Source organism: Bubalus kerabau, chromosome 17, assembly GCF_029407905.1.
Source record: "Bubalus kerabau isolate K-KA32 ecotype Philippines breed swamp buffalo chromosome 17, PCC_UOA_SB_1v2, whole genome shotgun sequence".
Lineage (NCBI taxonomy): Eukaryota > Metazoa > Chordata > Mammalia > Artiodactyla > Bovidae > Bubalus > Bubalus kerabau.
The window spans coordinates 25,029,185-25,045,456 of NC_073640.1; the positions used below are offsets into that span (position 1 = coordinate 25,029,185).

Sequence of the window (16,272 nt, forward strand, 5' to 3'; positions counted from 1 at the left end):
GATTTCACATGTTTTGTAGCTCTGCCAAAAAAATAAAAATAGCAATATCTCAATTTAAAAAAGAGGCAGTGTAGCCTCTCCTCACCTAAGTATTAAAAAAAAAAAAAAAGACCCATCTGTTTCTAAGTGGCACTTTTTCCCCAAAATGTAACTTTGATTCTGCTCTGTCTGAAATCAGCTTCCTACCTCTTACGTAGGACCTCAAAGTTATGAAATTTCTAATTCCAATGTCTTGGCTATTCAGGTGTTAGAAAATTATACAATATTTCTATGACTCAAATCAGGCTTTTGGCTTTAAGACTAAAAGATCTGAGTATCTTTTTTTTTTTTTTTTTTTTAAAGAAAAATGACGGATATCAGCCCTTAGAAAAATGAGCTCACTTGGAGACCTCCATGGCGTTATTGCCTCCTTTAATATTGCTGACAGTCTCTTGCAAATGTATCACAAGTTGGCATTTATTAGTGCGAGGCACAAGTAAGGGGCATGTTATTTGATTTGAATAACAGCTTGGAGCTACAGTTTGAGTCCAGAAATATATTAGTCAGAAACAATCTCATTTAATAACACAGAAACTAATAAAAGAAAAGTATTCCAACTGATTCAGAATTGAATTTATGAATATTGCTTTAGCAGGATTAATGATCAAAACCCCAACCTGTTTGTCACGTTATAACTGACTTTTCCATTTAAATGCAAAACCAGAAGTCAATGAGTCCGAAGGATTGTATATTGCTTTGAAGAAAACCAGTTCATTTTACATGTAAGCTTCCAAATTGGTAATAAACTTTAATTACAGGGTCAGATAATCAAATTATAATCAAATAGCCTCACATAAAAATCTATGTTTGAAATTAATGAGATACAAGGCTGCCACTCAGTACCAATACACCTCTGTAGCTTACTAGCAGACATTTCATTTTCATTTAAAAGTCACCTTAAGGACTTTCTCCTCAATTTTCACGGTGTAGCTTAATTTGATTTAGAAAACATTTCATTCTTAGACCATACAGTCCTTTGGATTTTCAGACTCATCTCTGCCTTTCCCTCCTCCTCTCAACCTCGGGGGAGGTCTGTTTTATAACTGACAATGGAATTTCCAAATGGGCGCTGTTGGGAAAATTTCCAGCTGCGGGGTGAGTACGCATCTATCTCTGTTGAGAAGAACCTTGCCCCCGTGTCAGGTGTCATCTGGCGGAGGCAGCATCCAAACCGTGGGATGGGGTCACCTGGGAAATTTTGCCAGAGAAGGGAAAAAATGCAGTCGCCTTAGAAATGCTTAAATTGTTTCGAAATCAACCAATCCATTGGCAAGCGAATGGCATTAACACTTACACCTGCCTCCTTATCTCATTAACTTACAAACAAGAATGTGGAGTTGTATTTTAAAACCTCTGTATTTTATCTTTAAAAACCAGCAATGTCTTTGTCTTCATCAGTAATATTTCTTTTGGGTCAGAATGATGAAGAGCCAGCTTCTGGGGCTTCCTCTTACTGGCAGGTAGGAGAGCTGGGACCAGGGAAAAAGAGTAATGGACTGACAGGCAGAGAGAGAGATGCCGAGGGACAGCTTTCTATCACTGACATGCTTTCACTTTCTAAAAATTAGACTTTTGAGTCTTTCCATATTATGCAATAAATGAGGTGCACAGCACCTGACCAGGTTGCCAGCTTTAAAGAAAAAAAAAATTCAAATTTTAGCATAAGTATATCCCAATTATTGCTTGGGATATACTTCTAAAAATATTCATTCATGAAATTCAAATTTAACTGGACATCTCGTGTTTTTGAGAATGCTTGGGATCCTAATCTATAATAATAATGATAATAAAGTTTGGTATCTTCTATAACATTAAAAGGGTTTCATGGGGACTCCCTGAATATTTTGCAAACTTGCCTGATTACCCAATTACATGGATCAGCTAGGAGTTTTCTAAAACGACAGTTGCCCAGGGCCACCCTAGCAATGCCGATTCACTAGGTCCAGGGTTTGGCCTGGGAGTCTGTATTTTGACAAGTTTCCCAGGTAATTCTTGGCATCAGACAAGTTTGGAAGACACTGCAAATACCTCTTTGTCACGACATCCCTGAGAAGGAGGTGGTGATGGAGTAGGGCAGGTAAGTCAAATGATGCATTTTTCAGCTGGGGAATTCATGTCCCAAAAAGGAAGAGGGAATGTTCGGCTGTCTTCAGAATCTTGCACCAATTGAAACACCAGCCTCGGAATATTTTATTTCACTGTGGCATAAAGTTAAAGGTTATTTGCCTTAATTACTATCTTTGCTGTTTTGTTTGGCACGCTCAAGGGTCCTACTGTGAGCTATGTAAGTGTGAAGCATCAGTCGAGCCTGCCTTGGGTTTTTTATTTGTAATAAGGACATCCTCCCACCTCCAGCCTCCTCCATGGTTTTACCACTAGGACACAAGAGAGACAGACAGGAACTAAAAGCCTTTGGGAAGCTCCATCCGTCAGGGCTCAGTCCCAGCTGTGAGGGAGGAGGGGGAGTGTGCCACACAAGCTCTGGTGTGCTGCCCCCCACCCACACCCAGGACCCCTCTAGCTCGTCCACCACAGCAATCCACAGGGACCCCTGGAAGATGCTGCCCCACACTGCAGGGCAGGGAGGAGAACACCATTTCAGTGTGAACCACAGCCTGTCTCACCCCCACTCCCTACACATACACATTAAACAGAAACTGTAAGGATGACAAGGTGATGAGAATATTCAGTAAAAACCGAGAGGACCATGGGGCACACACATGCCGCCCTGCTCTGCGCTATTACCTCCAGGACAGGAACTGTGGGTTTGGAGTCAGCCATTTCTCTCTTCTCCTCCTGTTCACCAGCAGAGGCATGAAGCAACACATAAGAGGGAAGTCTGGTTTCTCCTGCTCCCGGCTCCCCCTTTCCACCTCGTATTCTGAGTGTCTTCTTGCTCCCCAACAACCTGGGCGTTCATATTTTACTTGCATAGTACAAGCAGCCTCTTTTGGTCAACGTGGACTGACCACTGAGCCACCAGTCAGAAAGGGAGCGCTCCCTCCACCCCGTCTCTTGCTATGACCTTGGGCAACGCTGGTCTCTACCTCACCTCTACTCAGGTTGTGCTTCTTTCTGACATCCTGGAGTCTTCTGCCACGCCTTCCCTTTTATTGGTGACTGATGAGAGTGTCAATTAGGCAGCCTCTAAGATCAAAGAAACACAATTTAATTTCTCCTTTTCACCTGAAGCAGGTTATGTTTGCCCCTTCTCATTCGAAAATTAACTCCTAAATGACTGCCGCTGTGCACATTTATCTTGACAGATCTTTTCACCATTGCTTGATTTGGCTCCGCCCTCTATGAACCCAACGACTCAAGGGATAATAAGGAATATGTTTCACTTGTAAAGAAGATGGTCTGCAAGTCCTCCCGAAGCCACTGACCCTGCAGATTACACCTCATGTGATCCCGATGGGTGCCAGGATTTTTCTAAAGACCTGATGAATGTAGTTGCCTCTTACTCTGTTCTGAGGAATCCAGAGGAACCCAACTCAACCGAATGAGATGTGCAGGAGAAGGCAAAGCATCCATGGGAACAAACAGGACAGGATATGGAAGAAGGAAAAGCAAAGTTGGGATGATAATGATCATGGCAAGTGGTGGCATTTGGGTGATGAAGATGAATAAATTATTCTTTCTTCCTAATCTGAGCCTGTGGTGATGTTCCATTGATTACATATGCACCAGGTCTGAAACATGGCCTGTGGCGTGTCTTCCAGAGACATCCGAGTTTAAATCACTCACGAGGTAAGGAACTGATCAAAAACAGTTCTGAGCCACTCGGCTCCCTCTGGTTGTGATGCTCCGCCAAGCACCCCTTAACTCTGAGGAGCACCACTCGGCGTCGCAGCGAGTTCTTTCTGCGATGATGAACACTCAGGGCCCCTAAAGTAGGATTTTGGTTCAGACGTGATGTGAAATTCTGGGAGATGGATGCTGGATGGGTCTCATAGGCCCTCTTTGATCCAGAAGTTCTACAGCTATGGGTTCATCATAAGGAATATGTGTATAAAGCTTACAGTTGTGAAAACCTAGGAATCTTGTACCGAGTGAATTTTTGTGGCTCATTCCTATGAAAGAATACCCTGAAGCCATTCAAAATCATGTAGAGGAGGACTTCCCCATTCGTCCAGTGGTTAAGGATCCACCTGCCAATGCACGGGACAGGGGTTCGATCCCTGGTCTGGGAAGATCCCACATGTTCCAGGCAACTAAGCCCGTGCACCACAAGTACTGAACCCATGCTCTGCAACAACTGAAGCCACTGCAGGGAGAAGCCCAAGCACCGCAGCTAGAGAGCAGACCCTGCTCACAGCGACTCGGGAAAGCCCGGGCACACGAAGACCCAGGGCAGCCAAAATAAATACGTGTCACACAGAAGAGCACGCAGGGACATGGGGCTTTGGGTTAGTGAAGCCAGAGCACAAGCTGCATAGAGACAAAAGTAGTGCAGGCCCCCCATGGACGGAGGAGCCTGGTAGGCTGCAGTCCATGGGGTAGCTGAGGGTCGGACACGACTGAGCGGCGTCACTTTCACTTTTCACTTTCATGCATTGCAGAAGGAAATGGCAACCCACTCCAGTGTTCTTGCCTGGAGAATCCCAGGGATGGGGGAGCCTGGTGGGCTGCAGTCCATGGGGTCGCACAGAGTCGGACACAACTGAGCGACGTCACTTTCACTTTTCACTTTCATGCATTGGAGAAGGAAATGGCAACCCACTCCAGTGTTCTTGCCTGGAGAATCCCAGGGACAGCGGAGCCTGGTGGGCTGCAGTCCATGGGATCGCACAGAGTCGGACACAACTGAGCGACGTCACTTTCACTTTTCACTTTCATGCATTGGAGAAGGAAATGGCAACCCACTCCAGTGTTCTTGCCTGGAGAATCCCAGGGACAGCGGAGCCTGGTGGGCTGTAGTCCATGGGGTCGCACAGAGTCGGACACAACTGAGCGACGTCACTTTCACTTTTCACTTTCATGCATTGGAGAAGGAAATGGCAACCCACTCCAGTGTTCTTGCCTGGAGGATCCCAGGGACGGGGGAGCCTGGTGGGCTGCCGTCTATGGGGTCGCACACAGTCGGACACGACTGAAGCGACTTAGCAGCAGCAGTACAGGGCCACGTTAGAGTTAACACTGGTCGTCTTCAGTTGACAGAAGGATGAATGCTTTCGATTTTGTATTCCTTCTTTTTTTCTTGTTTTCCATGTTTTCTACACAAAGGTAATATTATATATATATATTGTTTGTTTGTTTTTAATTAGGAAAAAATGAATTACACTTCTGTTGGGAAAAAAGTATTGAACGGGACAAAAATCTTACTGACCCTTAAGGAACTTTCAGCTTCCATTTTGTCCTGAGTCACAGGACTTTATGTTCTCTGTGTATGGAGGTTGTTCCAAGCTTTACAACCACTGGCGACTCCGGACTTTCTCCTTTCCTCTTTTTGACCTATGTGGAAATGTTCCAGCCAACAAGAGGAAGTAGCAAAAGTTCTTATGGGTCAGTTACGGGATGTTTTCATACCTCACCTACCCCTGTGCTTTATCATGGAACCTGACTCAAAGAAGGTGCTGAGTGTTCGTTTGAATGAATGAAAGAAAAGGCCATCTTGCTATTTTGAGGGCTTTCATCTTTGTTCCATTGTTAAAACCTGGTGGGGGGAGTGGAAAAAAAAAAAAAAAGACATTTAACTCAATTCATAACAATCAGGGGTTTAAAATAGAAACTCCCAACCAATTTTGGCTGAAAGGGTTCTGGAATAATCTGAACAGCTGCTGTTGTAGACGCAGCCTGAAACAACTTCCCGCGAAGTTCCAAGTCTGCGTTGGATAAACGCGCAGAGGGGGCAAGGGCTTTAATAAGCATTAATTGTAGTGCCGGCCGGCTGTTTGTCGAAGCCTGGCGGCGAGCATCCTTCCGCAGGCTGTAGATGGAGCCATAACATTACTAAACGGCCTCCCGGCGCACAGGGTGGGGGTTTTGTGCCGGGAGAACCAGATGTATGAAAGTTTTTCCGCTTCCGTTTCTGAGTGTGAACAACCAGAGAACTCAGACCTAATTCTCTCCGAAGCTGACTGTGTTGGTTGAAGCCCAGAAGCAGGCGTTGGGGTGGATTCAGATTCCATGTGCCCAGCAATTATCACCTTCTAGCACCTTCTCCTCTGACAATTTCTCTGCTCCAGGGCATCCCCAGGGCTGTCAGTCCCACCTGGGCCAATGAATGTATTTCGAACAGCAGATATGGTCCTGCTCTTTGCAATCTCTTGCCTTCTTTCCATAAGAGCCACTCACCCAAGTGGCCTGGGCTGCCCAGGGCTCACTTGGCGTCCTGGCCAGAGGGGAGCTCAGGGAGGGTTTCACACCTGCAGACAGGGCCTTGGTTAGCTGGGCAAGCCTCACCTCCCCTTTCCCACCGAAAGGCCCAAACTTGATGAATGGTCCGACTTCAAAACCCTCCCTGGCTTGGTTGATCACTCACATTTCTTTCTCTTCTCTTTTCTGTCTCAGGACACCTCTCCCTGGCTTTCTTTCTCCTCTCTCCATCTCTCTCTGCCTTCTTCCCCTCTCCTCTCTCCTGCCTTCCCTGCATCTTCTCTCTTTCCACACACATTTTTTTTTTTTCCCACACACAGATTCTTGAAGCCAGAATCAAATCTTAAAGGTCATTTCACATTCACTATGCTGTTTTCCTACTGACTTCGCTACATCTCATCAGGTCACTGCTTTGCTCCCAAATATTCCATGGCTGCCGCCCTGCTGTCATTCAGGGAAGGCCCACCTTGGCTTGACACTCTCGGGTGCATAGACCGTCTCCTCCTCTCCTGCCCTGTTTGGGCCTCCCAGGCAGCTGCCTTGATTCATACTTCCCCTCCACTGACTGGACTCCCACTCGTCTCTTCAGGCCCACAGCACATGTTCCCACCTCTTTTACGCTGCTTTCCTTGCTTGCCTCAGTGGGATTCCTCTCTCCTGTGAAAGGACTTCAGGATGGCACATGTTTTATTTGCTTTGGATTCTGGCTGCTGGAGTGTGTGTCTGTAAGATAAGATAATCCTTTAAAGGGTTTTCGTTGTAGTACCCTCTTCCCAGGCTTACCCTTGCAAGAGAAGGACGGCTGTTGACCAGGGTGATGAGTGGCCAGGGTGACTTCCTGGGCCCTGTGGGGAATGGGGAGGTCCCTGGCAAAAAATAGATAGCTTCAGGTCACTGTGTGTTGGTGGAAGAGGACCTCTTCCCATCCCTGAGGTGAGACAGCAGGTCCTCAGGCCAGCTGTGGGGAGGGCAGAGGGAGAGGTGAAGAAGATGGGGAGTGTAGACACTGATGGAGCCTTGAGAAGGGGTGGTGCCCTTGCTCCGTGGTAGGTGGGAAACCAGGCAGCTTTGTTGGATCTGAGAGCAGAGGGCCTCTGAGCTTGAGGGGAGAGTCTAGTGGCAAACCAGCTACAGGACGGGTCTGGGCAGAAAGGGCCTTAGTCTTATAGAGTGAGCTTCCAGTCTCCTGGCCTGGCACAGAGAGATGCGGGATACACAGACGCAGGCCTTGTAGCAGAAGTGGTCGGTGTCCCCTGGTCCCTGTAGCTCTTGGGCTGTACCTTCTCCTTGCCTGCTGGTCTACCAGCTGCCAGCCCCTGCGTCTCCTTGCCAGAGGGATTCCCCTGGTTGCTCTGCGCATGCACAATGGTAGGCCAGTGTGCTTGGAAAATGAGACCACAGCAGCCCTGATGTCAGCACTGATCGAGCTGATGGATCAATACCCCAGCTCTCTCGCCCCTCACATGTACTCATTCTCCACTTTCTCAGAGTTCCTGGCAAGACTGAATGCCACTTGCCCACCGGGTACTGTGATAACACGCTCTGTGGCAGCTTCTTTCCCTTCCCTGTCTCACTGCTGTATCCCCTACTACTGTGGGTATCACCTCCAAATAAACGATCGACCTGATTTTGGAGGAACTCAAAACCAATACAAACTCAAAAGAGGCCCTTGGGAGGGAGCGAAGAATGATGCAGCAGGAAGCCTCAGGGCCTGACATGGGTGTGGAACTCTCCCAGGGGACTCGGCACAGGCAGATGATGCTTCTTCCCTGAGTCTGTGTCTCATAAGCCTTCTCCTTCCTCTCCGTACAAAAACACAGCAGGACAACTAGGAAGAAAGGGAATGGGGGCTTGTGCTTTAAATTAAATCGATTTGTTGAAAGAGGGGAATTGCATGTTCTTTTCATCTGCCTTTGTGGGTGCCTCCTCCAGCTGTGGCCTTTACCTGCTCCCCTCTCCATTTGAGCTGCCTGAAGGCAGGGAATCGGCCTTGCTCGGCTTGTGGCGGCTCATCCCCTGGTGTCTCCCATGAGGGACACTTGAGCCCGATTCAGTCCACTGGGGAGTGTGCCAGGAAGTGCCGATGGCCCTAAAGAGCGCAGAGCAGCCCCCAGCTGATGGCCAGTAGGGAGGTGGGGACCTCAGCCTGATAGGTGCAAGGGACTGAACTCTGCCAACAACTGAGTGAGCCTGGGAGTGGATTCATCCTGGGTCTCCAGTTGAGAACCCAAGTTGGCCGACACCTTGACTTTGGCCTCAGGAGACTTGGAGCAGAAGAACCAATTGAGCCTACCTGAAATTGTGACTTGAGATAATAAATTTGGGTTGTTTTAAGCAACTACGTTTGGAGTCATTTGTTACAGCAGCAATAAGAAACTAATACAGAGATTATAACAACCCTGTGACGGCTACTTTGAGTGGCAGCTCTGGCTGAAATGTTGAAAGGCAACGTCTACAGCATGGCCCTTTGTGCTTTGGTCCATCCTGCAGGTTACATGTGCACTTCCTATGCAGGGGGCTTGTTAAGGATAATAAGTGAATGAAGAAAGCTGCAGGCTCCTTTGGGTCTGAAGAAGGGAGACCTGGATAGGGATCTGGGGTGGCTTTAGCTGGTTTTGGTATGATGTGCGGGTGACCTCTGAATCACAGAGTTTGACGATCGTTTTCTGACATCATTTCTTCAGGGCTTTTGGCAGAGAGAGCCCTGGAATCTGCCAAGAAGGCTGGTTATGTGGGCAGAAGCAGCGGTCCAGGGACAAGACTTGACAGCACCCCGGCCAGTTCATCTCTCTATCCAGGTGGGATGATGCCCTGAGGTTTACCTTCAGGTTTTCTTCAACTCTTTTGCTTCTCTTCACCCAAGAACAGGATGCCTGGAGGCAGGAACGGGATGTGCTTTTCCTTCTCAATTCAACTTTTCTGTTTCAACAGGTTTTAAGCTAATGGTTGCTATGGCTGCCCACTGGGGCTCTTCATATACATCCCACGGGTTGTGGTAGGGAATGGGGGTTCACACTTTGATTTCTGCAAAGACCATAAGCAGCATTTTCAGCTCCCAGATGGAGGAAGTGGGAGCTGGTTTCCTGCCTTCATTGCGGAGCTCTGTGGGACCGACTTCTTGTCTGGAATGCAAAGCCCTTGTGTTTGGCTGGACTGTCATGTCAACCTAGAAAGACTGTGAACTAGGGAAGCAACCATGTGTAGGCTTTGGAAAACCGCCTCTGCCAAGGTTCAGGGGGGACTGACCACGGGGTAGGGACCAGAGCCCGCCTCACACATCTATCCTCTCTGGCCCTCAGCTCCCTCCCAGGTGAAGACACTTGGCCTCCTTAGCTTCCAACGTTCCTTTTGACTTTAGAATTCTAGGTTTGAAAAAAAAAATCTGGTAGAACAGACACTAGCTGTTGACAACAGTAATCTCTGCTGGGGTGGGAATGGGGAATAGTATTAGCGATTAACTTCCCAGGTCAAATTTTAGAAAATATTAAAAAATAATTTTTGGATCATATGCAACAAAACATTAATTTTTTAAATTGTGGGGTTTTGTTTTTCTTTCTAAAAATGTGCTTTCTGTTATGGAAAATTTCAGACATACATAGACGTACGGGGTAACGAATTCCCACATACCCATCACTCAGCTTCAACCATGGTTGGCTCATAGCCCATCATTTCACCAGTATCCCCACCTACTCCCCCTCCTTCTGTCTTATTTTAAAGCAAATCCAAGGCATAACATTATTTCACTCAATACAGCAATGTATCACTTTTGTAATTAGGAATTAAAATTTACCTGAGGCATTCTGAAACTAAATATACCTCCATACTCTCCTGCAGAAGCACCACAATAGGATGGAAATAAAATGGAACTGTTAGTCTTCTGGAGATCTGGAGGAAATCTGTTCTCTACCCATGATTGACTAATAATGTTTAATCCAAAGGAAAGAATCTCTAACAGTGGAATTTCATTTATCTGTGGGAGGGGCTGTATTGAGGGACAGGGCGCGAGGGAACACTGTTAGCTACTCCACTGTGGAGTGTGTAGAGCCAGTCCTGGGAGGGAATGGCTTGTTCATTATCTTCCCCAACTGTTTTGCACTGTATGTGTCAAATCCCATAGTAAATACTGAGAATTATTTTAAAGGATCTCTCAGGAGTTTGGTAGCCTCTCTCCTCCCATTTAACAGTTTCAAAATCCCTGTTACTACCACCGCCCTCATCAGCTTGTGCTTATTAAAGGTCCACTTGGACACACAGCCCCACCTGTTTCCCACTGAGATGGGTCCTTGACTTAATTTCAGGGGTGAGTTCTCCTGCTTTGTTCATTTGGATTAGAAACCCCGTGACGTTCGACCTAGTTTACATTCTTCCTTTTCTCTTTTGAAACAATAAAAATGTTTCGTGGGGATTCTGGACTACATTAGAGGGTCGTTTTCAATTTTCATGTGAGACATATGGAAAGACTCACCTCCACTTACAGTTTATTCCCTGAGACGGTCTGACCCACAGCCGACACTCCGAAATGGAAAAGACCTTCCAGGCAGTCAGCATTTGAGCACATTTCCCGCCTGCGGCCTGTACTGACCTCAGCTCAAGTCAAAACTCACAGGAACGCTAGACTTGGATGATCCGGGACATGGAAACTTTCAATCCTGAAGTGTGCCCCCTCCTCACTGAGACTGGGGCTCCCCGAACTCTTAGAGTGAGATTGGGCCTGAGCCTGGGGGTGGGGCGTGGGCTACCTCAGTGTTTCTCCTCTTTCTCTTCTTTGCCAGTGGGAGAAAGGCCCGTGGGACTTGTTCTATATGGCTGATTGTGCTTCTTTTTGCCTGCTTGAGTTAATGGAGAAAAGCCATACATGGATGTCTGCTGGACTAGTTATGTTTTCCTTGCAAATACAAATCTAAATTGCTCTAGCACAGACAGCTTTAATGCCTGAGTAAACGCTTGACCTTTGGTGAGTTTCCAGAATTAAGGTGTTCGGGTCTTTTGGCATCACTAGGAAATGGGCTTACACCTGACAGGTTAAGGGGTGACAGCAGTAAATACAGACAGGATCAGGGAAGCTGGGAGTCACAGGGTGGGGAGCTGGAAAATTCGGTCCTGACGGCCAGGCTCTCCAGCCTTTTGACATGGGGATTAAGAATGGCCTGCAGAGGCAGCCCGCAGTAGGGAGATTTTAAAGGAAGGATTCTTTGGGTGGAAGCAGATCTGGCAAGGCAGGGGGAGAGGTTTTTTGAGAGAGAAAAAAGAGACTGAAGGCTATTTGGGGGGATGGGGACTAGGAGAGATGGGGGAAGGGAGGGGAGAGATGGAGAGATGAGTAGGGAGAAGCTTTGCGGTGGATGAACCTGGAATCTCTGCAGCTGTTTTCCCAGGAACCCTGATGAAGATTTTGCTTTCTTCTCAATTGCTTTCAGTTGTTGCCCCTGACACTGATGGGCTGTGATGCTGATGGGAGCCTGGAGCCTAAGGTGGTCCAGATCTTTTGGGTCACAGAAGAGGGTAGAAAAGCAAGGTGCATCCTGGGAGACAACGGAGGTTTCACCATGAAATAGATTTTGGCCTTTTGTTGGACTTGACCTTCCCCCCTTTCCTTTTTGACCAGGAGTGGGTCATGGGGTGGTGCTTGCATCCAGGACCATCAGGTGTATTACCAGCATAGTGTGGAGAATGGGTGTTGCGGGAAACCAGCGATCTGCCGGGGCTGGCTTTCCCAGCCTTGCATAAAGGGCTGAGCCGCGGTGTACAGCGCAGGCGGGGGCAGGGGTGCTGAGCAGCGCAGGACAAAGGCGCATGTCAGCAAGTCCTCCATCCGGCGGTCCGGGGGACTTGGCAGACCAGCCAGAGTTTCCTGGCATTTGGTTCTGGAGTAGGTAAGGCCAGCTGGCTCCGGAGAGTTTTTTGTAAAGCTTATGTCAGTCTGCGTCTTGGGGTCCTGTATGCTGCCTGGGGGGTGATGGAGCTGGCTGGCTGAGTCCCAGCTGTTCCTTTGGGGGCCCATGTGGAGATTCTGGACTCCGATAGCATCTTTCAAGCCAGTAGAGGATGGGGGGCAGCGGGTTGCAGGAAGGTAGGGCTGGGGCTAGAACACGGTGGGGGGTGGGTCTAATAGCCGGAGCTGGTCTCTCGGGCTTAAACAAACCAAGGAATTCTCACTGACCTGGAGAACAGACACGGGGTGTTCCCTTTTCCCTCCTACTGTGAAGTTTTCTGCCGGAACCTAGCCCTCCCTGGGGCGCAGGGGTGTAAGCACGCTTTGAAAAGGCATTCTTGACCCAGTACACCCACACAGGCTTTTTCTCTGGAAATTAAATAAATAAATAAATGCTCCAAAGCCCAAGTTTTATGCAAACACTTAAGAAGGCAGGCTTTCTGCCTCTTCGCATTACTATCACTAGACAGATTCCATTCCAGGTCCGGGCTGGGGGGAGGGGGAAAGCTTGGGGTTTGCCTCCAAAACCAGGATCTGTTTCAAGTGATGTGTGTGCACACTTGACTCCCACTGCTCCGGCCTTAAAGGTCGTTCACACTTGAAAACCTCAAGTTTCTTCTCTGGAGCAGAGATCTTTTTCCAGGGGCTTTCGGCTAGTCCCTCTAGTGCTGCTGGGAATGGCAAGACCTCCCCCATGCAACCAAGGGTGAATGGGAGAGCACCCCACCCAAGGTCTCAGGCACGCTAAGACGACCTGCTGCTCTTCTGCCTCCTTCACCCCGAAAAATAAAGTCCCCGGGGGCCAGGCGGTCACAGGAGTGGCTGATGCGCATGCGTGCTTGCTGTGTGCCCGGCACTCCTTCTGAGCGCTGTAGCATGAAATAGCTGATTTAAGCTCCACACTAATGATGACTATGATCCTCACTCTGCAGAGGCGGAAACTGAGGCCCAGGGAGACAATGAAATGAGCACATGTCGTGCCGCCAGGACCCCGGGGGAGCTGGGATTTGAACCCATGTTCTTCTCGCGTCTCTCTGCATCTGCGCAGACTGAGCGTGGGAGGGAGGGCTTTGGCTTTGTGCCCTGGGATCTGAAGCTGAGCATCTTCTGAGGAGGAGCCTTGATGGGAGCGGGGAGAGGGAGGGGGCTGGAGCCAAAGCAGCACTAAGGGAGTTGGGGGTGGAACTAGCTTCTTCCCAGAAGCCCACTGGGGCTCTGGAACCAATGAAGTCTTAGAATGAGCAGCTTGGCGGCCGCGGGCTTGGGGGTGATTGCCCCACCCCAACCCCGCCGTCCCCAGGAGCCCAAACTACACCCATGGATGAAGCGGCTTTCGTCTTCATCCAGCGTTCGCCCCATGCCAGGCCCAGGTTGTGGGGCTGAGGACAGAGACGAACAAGATGCAGCCTTTACATTAGATTCTCAGGTCATTACCTCCTGTATTTGATGGGGAGGGGTAAAAAGAAGGTTGGTGTAAAAGCCGCTGCTATTGCAGCGCTTTGGCACCTTGGGAGAATTCCACACGGAGGATAAAACGCTACTGCTATTAGGAGAGACCCCTGTAATGGGCCTGTGGGACTGAGAAAGGCTGGACGAGGAGGTTTGGACAAAGAGTTCAGTTGTGCTACGTGCAAGGAGTTATGGACTTACCTTGCTGAGACCTTGAGAAGGAGTTTGCGGTCCGAGAATAAATAGGAGTGAAGAGCTCCGCCACGCCCCTGCCCCAGTTATATCCTTATATCTTATCTTGCTAGGATCTGTGGAGGGTGTGAGGCAGGCAGTGGTTAACGAGATCTGGCAAAACTGAGGCCTAGAAACTTCCGCTCTAGAGTTGTGTCCCACCGGTGCAGTAGTTATTGCTGTGATTTCCTCCTCGCCCCTCTCTGCCCGAGACCTTATGTGAGTAAAAGGCGGTCACTCACGCATGACAGTGCGCCTGGGAAATGCTGGCGTAGTTCCAGGCAGTAACGTGCATGAGGGGCCCGAGGCCGGCCATGAGGAGATAAAGAACGGAGTTGTGTTCCTGCCTGGAGAATCCCAGGGACGGGGGAGCCAGGTGGGCTGCCGTCTATGGGGTCACACAGAGTCGGACACGACTGAAGCGACTTAGCATCAAGGGGCTGCAGTGACCAGTGACCAGGAACAGATTCTTAACAAACTGGGTCTTCCTCCAACCATCTTGAAGGAAGGTGTGGGAGGTGGATAGGTGGCCGACCCTATTACTGCAGAGAGCCTGGGGCTTGGGGCTGGGACAGCGTGAGGTGGGTGAGGCACTGCCTCTGGCATATTTCAGGGTGTGCCCCCAAACTCAGCCATCAAGATAAATCATATTTTGATGCAGCCTTTAAACTGTCAATATACAAAAGTCTGATGAACAAAATATCAAAATTTTAAATTAAGATAGAGCCAGTGTATTACGGATTATTTCTTTTGCCTCAGGCTGCAATATGACTGAGCAATGCTTTGTTATGGATCCTGTCTTTATTTAAAATGTTGATAATTCATTCATCATCGATTTTTTTGCGTTGATTTATGATTCTTAAAACCTTGCGTTAAAATAAGACTTATCTTGATGGCTGAGTTTTTGGCATACCTTGAGATGTGCCCAGGGAGGAAATCTTACTCACCTTGCCTTGGTCCTGGCCCTGCCTGGGGACTTGAGACATCATTTTATTTGGCCTTAAAGAAAAGAGTAATTCATGAATCTGGGGGTTCATGGGGAAGAGCCACTGCGTGGGTGATACACTCTTGCAGAGTACCATCCGAGACTGGTTCACTATTGACAGCTGTCTCTCCTCTGGCTGGTTAGTGCTGTCAAATGACAAAAATTAAACAATTCATTACCAGGTTTGATGTGCTTTATTCAAGGGAAAATAATCCATGGACTGGGGGAGTACAGTGCCTCACAAGCAGTGGGGCATTCTTCCCAAGGGATTTGGGGCAACCGGGAGTTTTACAGATGTTAGAAAAGGCGATGCAGAAATAGGGCATGGTTGGCTAGGATGCTGGGACTTCCCTTAAAAGGCAAGTGGGTCCTGTTTTGTAGGAGAAGGTGAACTGGGTAAAAGCTGAGTTGGAGGGACTTTGCTGGTCCAGTAGCTAAGACTCCATGCTCCCAATGCAGGGGGCCCAGGTTCAATCCCAGGTCAGGGAACAAGATCCCACATCACGCAACTAAGGGTTCAAGTGTTTTAACTCAAAATCCTGCATGCTGAATCTAAGACCCGGCATAGCCAAAAGAGGAAAAAAAGCCAGCAGAATTGGAGGATTGGGGTTGGTTTCCTTGACATGGAGGTGTGTTCTGGCCCACTAGATTGGCCTGGCTACCATGGGTCCTGGTACACGAATGACCTTTACAAGTGCCCTGACTGGGAGCAAGCCCATATTCACACATCATGAGAGGCAGCAAGGCTGGGGCCTCCCTGAGCCCAGATGGTGGGCACCGAGCCAAGGGACCCAGTGTTCTGAGAGGGACGTCTTTTGGGAAGGAGGTTGATTCGATTTTGTCTCAATGAGAACTTTCTTTGGATCTCTGTTCCCCGACTTCACTGCACATTTCAAAACAACATTCTTTTATGAACAAGCACCAGGACATCAAATACTTCCACACCCTATGCTAGAAGCGCTTCAGGCCATGTTGCTCTTTTACTTTTAAATAGTTCCATGTAAAATCAGATGTTAACTCTCTCTGAATAAACCCAACTGGAAAGGCTTTTTCTTTAATAACACCAATGACAATCAGAACAGGTGCAAAGAATATGTGCCCCTAACTATAGAGCACCACGCTTTAGAAGGAAAACACTTAAGTTGTTACATATGTAACAAATAATTCTTATTTATGGATGGTGAGAAAAATGAGCAACAAAGCTTGGAGGGAAAGTACAGCAGGAAATATATTAGCAGGAAGCATGATTTATGTCTTTGCATGGGTCCCATTTCTTTAATAAATGGATTTTGTTTGGCATCTTGGTCAACTGCAGCTC

At 48.2% G+C, this 16,272-nt stretch overlaps 2 long non-coding RNA genes across 24 annotated transcripts in view; one reads left to right on the forward strand and one right to left on the reverse strand.

Moving 5' to 3' along the window:
- Nucleotides 1-536: 536 nt before the first annotated feature.
- On the reverse strand, nucleotides 537-13,954 carry LOC129632184 (uncharacterized). 22 transcript variants are annotated; one of them, XR_008704363.1, is made up of 6 exons: nucleotides 10,823-10,940; nucleotides 7,638-9,381; nucleotides 6,968-7,080; nucleotides 3,787-6,407; nucleotides 2,785-3,186; nucleotides 537-1,227 (listed from the first exon to the last, which is right to left on the reverse strand). It is a non-coding gene; the product is annotated as an uncharacterized LOC129632184 (long non-coding RNA). The 22 variants fall into 22 exon arrangements; XR_008704369.1 differs by having other exon boundaries at nucleotides 7,638-8,185; nucleotides 10,823-10,837; XR_008704364.1 differs by lacking the exon at nucleotides 10,823-10,940 and adding an exon at nucleotides 10,148-10,162.
- LOC129632188 (uncharacterized) overlaps nucleotides 11,172-16,272 on the forward strand; it is a 36,263-nt gene continuing 31,162 nt past the window's right edge. For both annotated transcript variants that reach the window (XR_008704396.1, XR_008704395.1), the window contains exons 1-2: nucleotides 11,172-11,311; nucleotides 11,775-12,230. This is a non-coding gene — a long non-coding RNA (uncharacterized LOC129632188). The remainder of the gene's footprint in view (nucleotides 11,312-11,774; nucleotides 12,231-16,272) is intronic.